This window comes from Felis catus, chromosome D1, assembly GCF_018350175.1.
Source record: "Felis catus isolate Fca126 chromosome D1, F.catus_Fca126_mat1.0, whole genome shotgun sequence".
In the NCBI taxonomy this organism is placed as follows: Eukaryota; Metazoa; Chordata; class Mammalia; order Carnivora; family Felidae; genus Felis; species Felis catus.
Genome location: NC_058377.1, coordinates 101,593,496 through 101,604,843, shown reverse-complemented (window position 1 = coordinate 101,604,843; position 11,348 = coordinate 101,593,496). Strand labels below are relative to the sequence as shown.

The window sequence follows — 11,348 nt, the reverse complement described above, 5'->3', positions numbered from 1 at the left end:
TGAACCCACAGACCGCGAGATCATGACCTGAGCTGAAGTCGGCAGCTTAACCAACTGAGCGACCCAGACGCCCCTACAACAAACAAATTGATTGCGCTTAGGATGAGAGGGTTTCCTCTGGGAAGTACCTCTAATCTATGAATCCAGTCCTTTGAATCTTGCAACAGACCCCTGACAAGCAGAAATCTTAGGAAAGTCCTCAGTCCTTGCTCATTTCCTGGGACTGGCGCTTAACCCCACGGCCACCTGGTCTGTGCCTCCTGTACCAGTTTCTTATCCACACAGGATGCTCAAGCCAGCTTCTCTTCCCCACCCAGGCCCTTGTCTGTGTCTGTCCACCTGTTCTCTCCACCTGGAACAGCCTTTTCCGAAAGACCTCTCCTCTGTTCCATTCCTGATCTAACTCATATGTCACCAACACCATGAGGACTTTCCTGACCCGTCTCAAGCCAGAAATCACGTCGTTTCCCTCTCTTTCTCTCTCTCTCCCTCCCTCTCTCTCTCTCTCCAGTGCTTCCCAGAGCACTCTCTGCCCCCCCTCTGCCACTTGCCACCATCCGCCTTGCGTGGCAGTCGTTTGTATGTCTGCACAGAAAGCTGTCTCCATGTGTCCATAGCAGGCACTGACTGCATGTGGGCCTTGCTCTTAAGTTCTGTCTGAGGAATGGCCGGGGACGTTCCTGTTTGCCGTCCAAGAGGTAAACTTAAAAACAAAACAAAACACAAAAGGCAAAGTACAGAATACTATAATGGTGCCACATCATTCACTGAGGAGGGAAAAAATGAAAATTTGTACACATACATACAATTGCACATAAATAGAAAAGTTCCGGAAGAATAGAGGTTCTATATGGCCTATACGTCCATGGAGTCAGGTAGCGAAGCAACGTAACAGGGCAGTTCCTGTTAGGGATTCCAGGAGGAAAGGAGAGAGAAAAAGGGTCCAAAAAAATATTTGTGGAAATAGTGTGCAAATTCCCCAGGGCATGTCAAAAGGAGAAGCACAAAGGTACTCACACCTAAACACATCGTACTCAAATGACCAAACGCCAGAGACAGAGAAAGTCTTGAAAGCAACAGAAGTGATTTACCTCATCACTTACAAAGGAAAAACAATTTGATTAATGACGGGTTTCCCATCAGGAACAATGGAGGCCAAAAGGTAAGGGAAAGACATATTCAAGATACTAAAAGAAAAGAACAACAAACCTGTGACCAATAATTATGTAACCCTGTAAACAGCTTCCATTATTGAAGGAGAAATAAAGACATTTCCAGAAAAATAAAAACTGAGAGAACTCATTGCTAGCAGATCCTTCTTATAAGAAATATTAAAGGTTGTCCTTTGGGTGAAAAGAAAGGACACCATACTGTGAGTTAGCATCTGAAAATAATAATAATAATAATAATAATAATAATAATATTAATAATAATACAAAGAGCATGAAAAACTGTAACTACGTGGACAAATATAAAAAAATAGTATACATATATTTTTCTCTTTTCTTTTAATTTCTTTAAAAGACATAAAATTATGTAAATAAATAATTACGTTAACAACTAATAATGAATCCAACACTGAGATGTTGGATTGTAACACATCTAAATGTCATATATATGACTATTATAGCACAAAGGAGGAGAAGTATAGGGAGTTACATGGAAGAAAATGGATTACATTTTACCCAAATTAAGCTAGTATTAATCTTGAATTAGCCACTAAGAAAATAACTTTAAAAACATAGCTAAAAAAAAAATCAACCAACAACTTCCAGTTAGGAAACAGATTATTGACAGGCCAGTAAAACAGCAAATACAACTATCTGCTAGCTATAAGGTGCCTTAGAAATACAGGCACATATTGTTTTAGAAGAGAAGGATGAAAAAGAGACACAATGAGGACACTAATATAACAAAATCTTCTGAGATGATATTAATATCACAAGACATAAATCAGAGTATTACCAGTTTTCCCATGGGGTGGTAAGAGCCCAGCATTAAAGGCAGTGATATCTGCGTCCAGCCCTGCCAAGCTTCAGACATTGGGCAAACAGGTGATAGTAAGACCTTCAGCAAAGCAAACACTCTATGTGAATCATCTCTTATCTGTGCCAAGCCCTATAAGAACAATATTATTATTATTATTATTAATTATTATTATTATCCCCCCCTTTTCCACCGTATAACAGCCTGGTACACAATAGATACAAAATTCACTATAGTAACAGTAATATTACTATTCGTATTTAAGAAATTCTTACCATGTGCAGAGCACTATCCTAGGCTCTAAGGATATAGTGATAACTAAGACTAACATCCCTAGTCTCATAGAGTTTATGTCTAGTGGAATGGAAACAGCCAGAGTAAAATGTGACTACAATAATTAATCAGATAGCGATAAGTAGAATGCAAAGTAGAACAATATAGGGGCGCGTGGGTGGCTCAGTCGGGTGAGCGTCTGACTTCGGCTCAGGTCATGATCTCCTGGTTTGTGACTTGGAGCCCCGTGTCGGGTTCTGTGCTTCAGATTCTATGTCTCTCCATCTCTCGACCCCTCCCCTGCTCATGCTCTGTGTCTCTCTGTCTCTCAATAATAAATAAACATTAAAAAAATTTAAAAAATAACTTTAAAGTAGAACAATATAATAGAATGGTTGGGTGAGTATAATTCAGATTGAGGAAATCATATTTAAGCTAAACTTGAAATTATAATTAAAGATATGAAGATCAGAAGAATACTATTGTGGGTAGAGGTTGCAGTGCAAAGACCCTGGGGCAGGAACAAGTTTAGTATATTGGAGAGAAGGTCACTGTGGCTGAAGATGTGGTATGAGCACCAGGGGGAGTAGTATGATATGTGATTGGAGAGGTTAAGTGTGCAAAGCTCTGTAAACCAGAATAAGAGGTTATGTATTATTCTACGTGATAGGAGATGTTTGAAGGGTTTCATGTCAGTGAGTGATATAAAGTGATGTACATTTAAAAAAAATTTTTTAATGTTTATTTTTGAGAGAGATAGAGAGAGTGCAGGCAGGGGAGGGGAAGAGAGAGAGAAGGAGACACAGAATCTGAAGCAGGCTGCAGGCTCTGAGTTGTCAGCACAGAGCCCGACACAGGGCTCAAACTCTCAAACCAAGAGATCATGACCTGAGCTGAAGTCTGGCGCTTACCTGACTGAGCCACCCAGGCACCCCATGATGCACATTTTTAAATAACATTGTCTGTCGTCTCAGAGAGGAGAACAGAGTGCAGGGAAGCATGAACAGATGCAAGGAGATCATTTGGGACTCATTGCAGCAGTCCAGGAAAGAGGAGGGCAGGGTTGGTGAAGGGAAGTGGACAAATGTGAATGGATTTGGAGGTAGAGCTCATTTGGTGATGGGCTGGATTAGGATGGGGGAAGGGAGGGAGAGGAATCAAAGATGAGACTCAAGTTTGGAGCTTGAACAACTGGGTGGATGGCAGTGTTGTCTACCAAGAAGAGGAAGACGGGAATAACAGAACCACTCAGGGTAATGACAGAGAGGCGGGGTGGAGGGGTGGAATCAGAGGTCCTACTTTAGCTATGGTGCATTTGAGAGACCTAGCAGGCTTCTTTAACTATTTACATCCAGGCAACAACACAAGCATGAGCAAGACAGCATTCCCATCTTCCAGGAATTCACAAGCCTACTGGGGAGAAGAATGGATACATTAGAATTAAGAGAACTACAGGTGCTTTTTGGAAAAGATAGCACGAAAGCCTGGGGGAAAGAGGGATAGGACCTACCAGGGCCACAGGGCACCGACACGTGGGGAGGTCCTACGGAGTAACAAGTTCTGAGTTCAAATTGTAAGCATGGATGAACTTGAACAAGCAGACTGGAGTGTGGATAGACTGCAGCAGAGGGAGGAAACTTACATTTGAGTTTTTCTAGAAGTGAACCGCGCTCAAGGAAGGCTGAGCAAACAGGTGCTATTAGGGTTTAGTGTGTGTTAGGGGAGGATGATGGAAGACCCTGGAAGAGTAGGTTGGAACTGAATCAGGAAAGATTTGGAAGGCAGACTGGAGCCATGGCTTTCTCCTGGGGCCTTGAGTGGATGGGGAGATAGACTTTAAGCAGAAAAGTGACCTGCTTAGAGATATGCATTAAGGCCACACTGGTGACGGTGTTTGAAAAGTGAGGGTGATGATGGATGGCAGAGATGGGGACGGGCAGGAAGAAACAGAGCAGGAGCCCAGTTCCAAGACTATCTTATAGTTCAGGCAATGGTACTACATAGGAGACCATCATGGTCAGGCCACTGAGGATTCCTACAGATCCAGCCACAAAAAAAAAAAAAAAAAAAAAACGTAAACTGTATTAAGAAGGTGTCTGCGCATGCAAGAGAAAGCCGAGGGGGAATATCACAGAGGAAATGATTGATGATATTTGGGCCACAGAAGAGCAAGCAAAAAGTCAATGTCATATGGGTCATGCTGCTTAGAAGAGCCATGACATAAGGCCCTATAACCAGCGGCACACAGACCTGTTGGGACATAATGAGTGCCTACAACACGGGCTTACCAATGGCCAAATACCGGTCATATGCCATGGGAGCCAGGAGGAAACATTCAGCTACTACAAAAAGACCAAAGAGCCTCAGCTGTGCAGCAGAAGCTGTGAAAAAGACACCTTTTTTTCTCTGCGAAGGTATCACAGAGCATCTTGGGGGCAATGGGGGAAGAGGAACAAATATCCACAAAGGACAAGCAGCTGAGAAGAAAGTACGTAGGGGTGTAGTCTAGGATCAATGCATATGAGAGTGAGTATCCCCAAGTTACCCCTCAGTGTGATGAAATAGGCAGAAGCATGACAAAGAAGACAAATCGGCTGATGAAGAGGGTTTGTGAGACCCAATAGAAGAAATTCAGCCTCTTTACAAGAATATATATATATATATATATATATATTCATAAAATTATGTTGTATGCCTTGGACATACAATGTGATATGTCAGTTGTATACCAACAAAATGATAAAAAAGTGAATTATTCAGGAAGTATGTAACCGTAGCACTCTCTAATACTACCTTCGTATTTGGAGTAGACGATTTACAAAGGCCTTTCACATCCACGATCCTCTCTGCTCATATAGTAGCTTACTGAGATTTTGTCACTGTAATTCTATGATTGCGCGTGTGAAATGCAGAATGCATTGCAATTCTTTATTAAAGAGCATCAGTTATGCTATTGTGATTTATTGGTTTTTGTGTCATAGGCAGGGTGTGAATTCTATTCGTATGGTTGTTCAGCCTGGTACACATGAGGAACCAGTGCCCATGAGCTCGTAACTTGGGTCACACTTTTATTTTCTTCGGGTACAATATTCTTTCAACTATACTTCTGTGTTTCATTTTGTGGACTGTAGCAACAAATCTAAGAAATGACGGGATAAACCATGTTTTGGTGCAACTCTGAGACCCACTGAGAGCCACACTCTGTCTTTCTTTGAAGGGTTTCTTTGAAATGCATTTATTTTAGTCCCGTGACTTTGAAAGATGTCAGTCATTTCTAAGGCCCTAAAATATTTTGGCTTGTCTTGCTTGCTTTTCACTATGCTTTAGCCCAGTTTTTGTGTCTGTGTTGGGTAATGATGTGGTCAAAATGCTATTTAATAAAGAGGAAATGGGAGTCAAAGAACACTACAGTCAATAATCAAGCAATTTTTTACATATGTCTCTTATGCACCTGCATTTTACTGGGTACTATTCACGTTGACAGAGGCAAAGTCCACCTGGAGATTACAGGCTAGTATAGTGGCAAGAAAAGCAAAAAGATTAAAAAACATTTCCAGGGCGCCTGGGTGGCTCAGTCGGTTGAGCGTCCGACTTCGGCTCAGGTCATGATCTCGCGGTTCGTGGGTTCGAGCCCCACATTGGGCTCTGTGATGACAGCTCGGAGCCTGGAACCTGCTTTGGATTCTGTGTAACCACCTCTCTCTGCCCCTCCCCCACTCATGCTCTGTCTTGCTCTGTCTCTCAAAAATAAATAAATGTTAAAAAAAATTAAAAACAAAAATAAATAAAAAAACGTTTCCATATCCATCCATGATGATTTCTGTGGCAAACGTAAGGAAGGAATTAAGAGAGGGTGTAAAGGAGCATATTTTAGCAAGGGTAGTAAAAGAAAGCCTCTTTAAATAGAATAGAGGTTGGGAAAGATGAAAAAATTTGGTTTTATACATGGCTTTCCATGGAGTCTAGAGGTCACTCTTTGGATCATAAAAGGAGAAAGGGCCCCACACAGTAGTAACAGAGGCTTCTGGGTATTCTAGCACACAAGGAGAGTTTGCAAGCTCATTGATCCTGACCCTCAGGATACCTTTTTCATTCCTTTATATGATGTAGGATTTGGGAATGTAATGCTTTTTCAGGGAGAAGTGATCTATTTATTTATTTTTTAAAGTTTCTTTATTTTGAGAGATAGACAGTGTTTGAGTGCAAGCAGGGGAGGCACAGAGAGAGAGGGAGAGAGAGAATCCCAAGCAGACTCCCTGCTGTCACTGTGGAGACCATCACAGGGCTCAGTCTCAGAAATGCTGAGGTCATGATCTGAGTGGAAATCAAGAGTCAGATGCTTAACCGACTGAGCCACACAGACGCCTTGGGAAAAGTGATTTATTATAGGCTTTGAGTGCCAACAAAAGTGATCACTTTGGAGAATAGATTAAAATAGGTATCTTTCACCAGGGGACTCTTTGCTGCATAGATTTGTAAGATCTTCCGGGCACTTTATGCTGGATTGATGATGGTCTATTTCACCCCAGTCACCCCAGACCTTCCTGTGTCATGAAAACAGGGCCATACAAAAATCTGAGCAGGTTGTCATGGTACCTCATGGCAGTACAATCTGATTGCTTTTTGGGGGGGAGGGGAGAGCACACCGCTCAGGCCACAGTCCCCTTCAGTGGTGTGTGCACCACCCAGAAACTTCCTCCGTGGAACTTCTTCAGTCATTCTTGGGGTCTTATGTGGCTGTTCCATTTTCCGTTTCCTCATCCTAGGGCAGTGTTGCAGGCCAGTCTTTACCTCCTTTGAGTCTCTGCTCAAATGTCGTATCATCAAACAGGCCATCGGGACCTCTTTACCTAAAATAATTCTCTGCTCCTCCCATATCTCAACCGCTTACCTTTTCTGCATTATTATTTTTCAAGGTACTTAAAAGCACCTGAATATTATTTACCTACTTGTTTGCTTATTGTGTGTCTCTCCCTGTAGACGATGATGTTCATGAGAGAAGGATGCTCATGGCCATCACTTTATGCCTGACTCCCCAGCCTGGCACATAGTAGGTGCTCAGTGTATGGTTGTTGATCGAATGACAAATATATGGTCAATACTATATTCTTTTATTCAGTGAATATTATATGTTGACAGACATAGGTTCAGCGATCAACTCTGGTTGTGTTTCTTTCCATGGATTATGGCTTATATGCAAATGACAAAATGCATCAGAATTGAATAACACACACATGCACATAAATAAATGTATGACTTTACATGGAGCATGCATGCAATAGTAATAAAAATAAGAATAAGAACTTATTCTATTTATATTTACAGTGGTACCTGAAATCATTTTAGAGGTATAATATCTCAACTACAGATAGAAGTCTTGGAAGCATTATAACTGACTTCCCACAACAAGTTATAGGCGTACAACCTCAACTTAAACTATTTCTCTTGGATATTGAGTTGTAAGGAAAATGACACAATGCCAGATAAATGGCTGGAAGACATTCATGTCAACCATGGTCCCCTGAGTAGACCTACGGTCTCTGCTACCAGGACACCCAGAGCTGTCCAGGTTTTTGTCCAGGTGATGTTCGGATCTACCTGGTATACTTCTGGTGAATTTCCTAAGTCTCTTGCGTGCGGCTGAAACTCTGATATATTATTTAATTTTTCTTCGACAACAAAGTATTCAATAGTTATTATTCTTTTCTGTAATAATTTCTTCAATCAAATCTAAGCGTAGCATGAGTGATTTAGCATACCTCAGGAGAAGGGGAATAGATTAAGTTGGTGTTTTATTTCTATTTAAATATTAGTTGAGGCACTCAGTCATGCTTAAATGATTCTGTTTTGAGAGGAAGCATAATTCCACTTGTGGAATAGTCCTGATAACAAATATCGTTGATTGAACTTCCACAGTGTAAGAGGAAGCATACTATGTGCTTTCCAGAATTGTCACCTCTGATGTCTCTGTTATTATAGATATGCACTCAAGTAAAATACGGCTGTTTCCATTATTTTAAAGATGAACATGCTCTGGTAGTCAGTTTCTACTGCTGCATAACAAATGGCCACAAAGCTGGTAAGTCCTAACCACACAAATGTACCGCCTCTCATTTTCCCTGGGCCTCGTTTCAGGGTCCATCGTGGTCTGATTCTCTGATCAGGGTCTCACAAAGCTGAAATCGACATGTTGGCAGGGCCTGGCTCCTTTCTGGAGGTTGTGGGGAGGACTTGTTTCCAAGATCACTGATGTGTTTGAGAAAATTCAGTCCTTGTGGTTGTAGGACTGTGGTGCCTATTTCCCCAGGGGCTGTCGGCCAGGAGCCTCTCAGCTCCTTAGGACTGCCTGCCTTCCTTCCGTGGTCCCTCCAGCTTCAGACCAGCAGTGACTCATCTAGCCTTTCCCACATTTCCAGCCTGACTCTTCTGCTCTCAGCTGGAGAAAGCTTGGGACCCACCAGCTCATCTAGGGTCATGTCTCTGTGAAGGTTAACTGTGTCTCATAGTAAAACATAATCATATGAGTGGTATTTCATCACATGCAGAGACTCCAGGGATCAGGGCAAAGATTATGGATCTTTAGAGGATCATTTTGGAAATTCTGCCACCCACAATGATATTCTCACAATAAAAGCCTATCCCGAAGAACGGTATTCTGCAAGGGGAAGAATTGACATTGAAGCTTGTCCTTGTTGATTTGTGGTGTGTGTGTGTGTGTGTGTGTGTGTGTGTGTGTGTGTGTGTGTGTATTTTTTCCCCTGGGCCCTCCGTTGTATTATTTTTTTTTTTGTTTTTATGCTAATATAATTTGAAAGCACACATTAGTACAGAATATTCTTTAATAATAAGACTATCTTATACATTTGCTGAGGATCTATGCTATGTGTTTTGCAAATATTTCATTGAATACAGTTTCCATTTGTGGTATGAGTTACTTGATTCATTTTATAGCTGGAGAATTGGAGGCTTCAGGGAGCCTGAACCACATGCCTCAGATCAAGGCATCTTCTAAATGATGCAGGTACTGCTGGACCGCATTCTGAGTCCCCCAAGCTCCAGTCTTGTCACACAGTCAGGGGAAGGCCATTATTGGTACAAGGCTTACCATTCTTTATCCCCCTCAGTATTTCTCTGGGTTCACGTTTGCTTATTCCAGACAAAAATAACAACAGCATGATGTAGATAGTTATTATTTAAGATGACAATCCTGGTAAGTTCTGTAAAATGATCTAACTAAAAATAATTTGATCTAAAACTGCCAAAGGCAATCGCTTGTGCTTTTCCATGCAGTGCACTTCGGGAAAACAGTGTTTGCATTGATTCCGAGGAACACTTGGCATTAATTTTAGTGTGTTTTCATTTTGAAATCAGTATTTCAAATTACTCTTTGAGTAAATTAGCTTGTCTACAAGGTTCTTCCAGTGGAAAAAGCACCCTCATTTTCTCAACAACTCAGAAAATAGAGGTATATGCTTAGTAGGACTTTTGATGATGTCAGTTCAAGCCATTAAGATATGACCCTTGACCCATTAGAGTGTTTATTAGTGAAGGGAATCATGCATGAACAAAGAACGATATATGGTGGCATTTCTTTCTTTCTTTCTTTCTTTCTTTCTTTCTTTCTTTCTTTCTTTCTTTCTTTCTTTCTTCTTTAAATTCAAGTTAGATAGCATACAGTTTTGTCTTGGCTTCAGGAGTAGAACCCAGTGATTCATCTCTTACATATGACACTGACAGAAGAGAGGCAAAAGATACTGTTAACATTCAAAAAGAGTGATTATTTTTGTCTGAAACGGATCAAGGAAGGCTTCCTGGATGAGGTTATAATTAAGCAATACCTTGCAGAACAGATGGGATTTTGACTTCCAGTATTTCAGTATGTGAGAAGGGAGTGTCAGGAAGGTTGTAAGGAAGTGGGTGCCTGTGGGTCTGTGTGGGAACCATAAATCAGTGAGCCTGTTTGAATCTTATAATGCTCCTATAATGAGAAAGGAAGCTGTCAATGTAGGTCTTGCAACACTGAAGAAGCTATGTTAAAGTGAATCCAGACTTAAATCATGCTGAGATATCGCTGTGACTCTGAAGTTTATATGGAAATGCAAAGGGCCCAGAATATCTCATTTAATCTTGAAAAAAACAAGCCATGGGTGCCTCGGTGGCTCAGTCGGTTAAGCGTCTGACTTCAACTCAGGTCACGATCTCGCGGTCCGTGAGTTCAAGCCCCGCGTCGGGCTCTGGGCTGATGGCTCAGAGACTGAAGCCTGCTTCTGATTCTGTGTCTTCTTTTCTCTCTGCCCTTCCTCCGTTCATGCTCTGTCTCTCTCTGTCTCAAAAATAAATAAACGTTAAAAAAAATTTTGAAAAAAACAAGCCAGGTAAAAGGTCTCCCTCTACTTAAAACTATAGTAATTAAGGCAGGACCAAGAATAGACTAATGGCCCAGTGGAACAGAGTGGAGTGTCCAAGTATATTAATGAATGCATGCTAATACCTTTATTGTTAAAGAATATACAGACCCAATATGTGGATGCTTCATTTATGACAAGAGGGACACAGTAAAGTATTGGGGAAAGAAAAGATTGAGAAAAAATGGCGTTTAATCCATTGGATGTCCAAATGGGAAGAAAAGTGGAATTTTATCCCCATCTCACAACACACATTAAGATTAATTACAGATTATTTGGAGATTGAAATGTGAAAGGCAAAGAATTAGGGGACCTAGAAGATATTGGAGAATATCTTCATGATGTATAGTAGAAAATCAAAAACAAAGTAGGCTGCAAAAATGCTAAACATGAAGAAAAATATTGATTTCCTGAACTATATTAAAATGAAGACTTAGGTTTTACTCTTAAGAGCATAAACCTGGAAGCCACAGCAAGGGAAATTATTATTTATAAGGCATATAGGTGACATATCTGAAGAACATGAATAACTATATAACTTTTTTTTAAGTTTATTTAATTTTGAGAGATAGAGACAGAGCATGAGGAGGGGAGGGGCAGAGAGAGAGGGAGACACAGAATCCGAAGCAGGCTCCAGGCTCCGAGCTGTCAGCACAGAGCCTGAAGCGGGGCTCGAACCCACAG

The 11,348-nt window shown here is 41.1% G+C and overlaps 1 pseudogene; it reads right to left on the bottom strand.

Annotated features, from left to right (window-relative positions):
* Positions 1 to 4,235: 4,235 nt before the first annotated feature.
* On the bottom strand, positions 4,236 to 7,095 carry LOC101087782 (annotated as a pseudogene).
* Between the last annotated feature and the right edge of the window lie 4,253 nt (positions 7,096 to 11,348).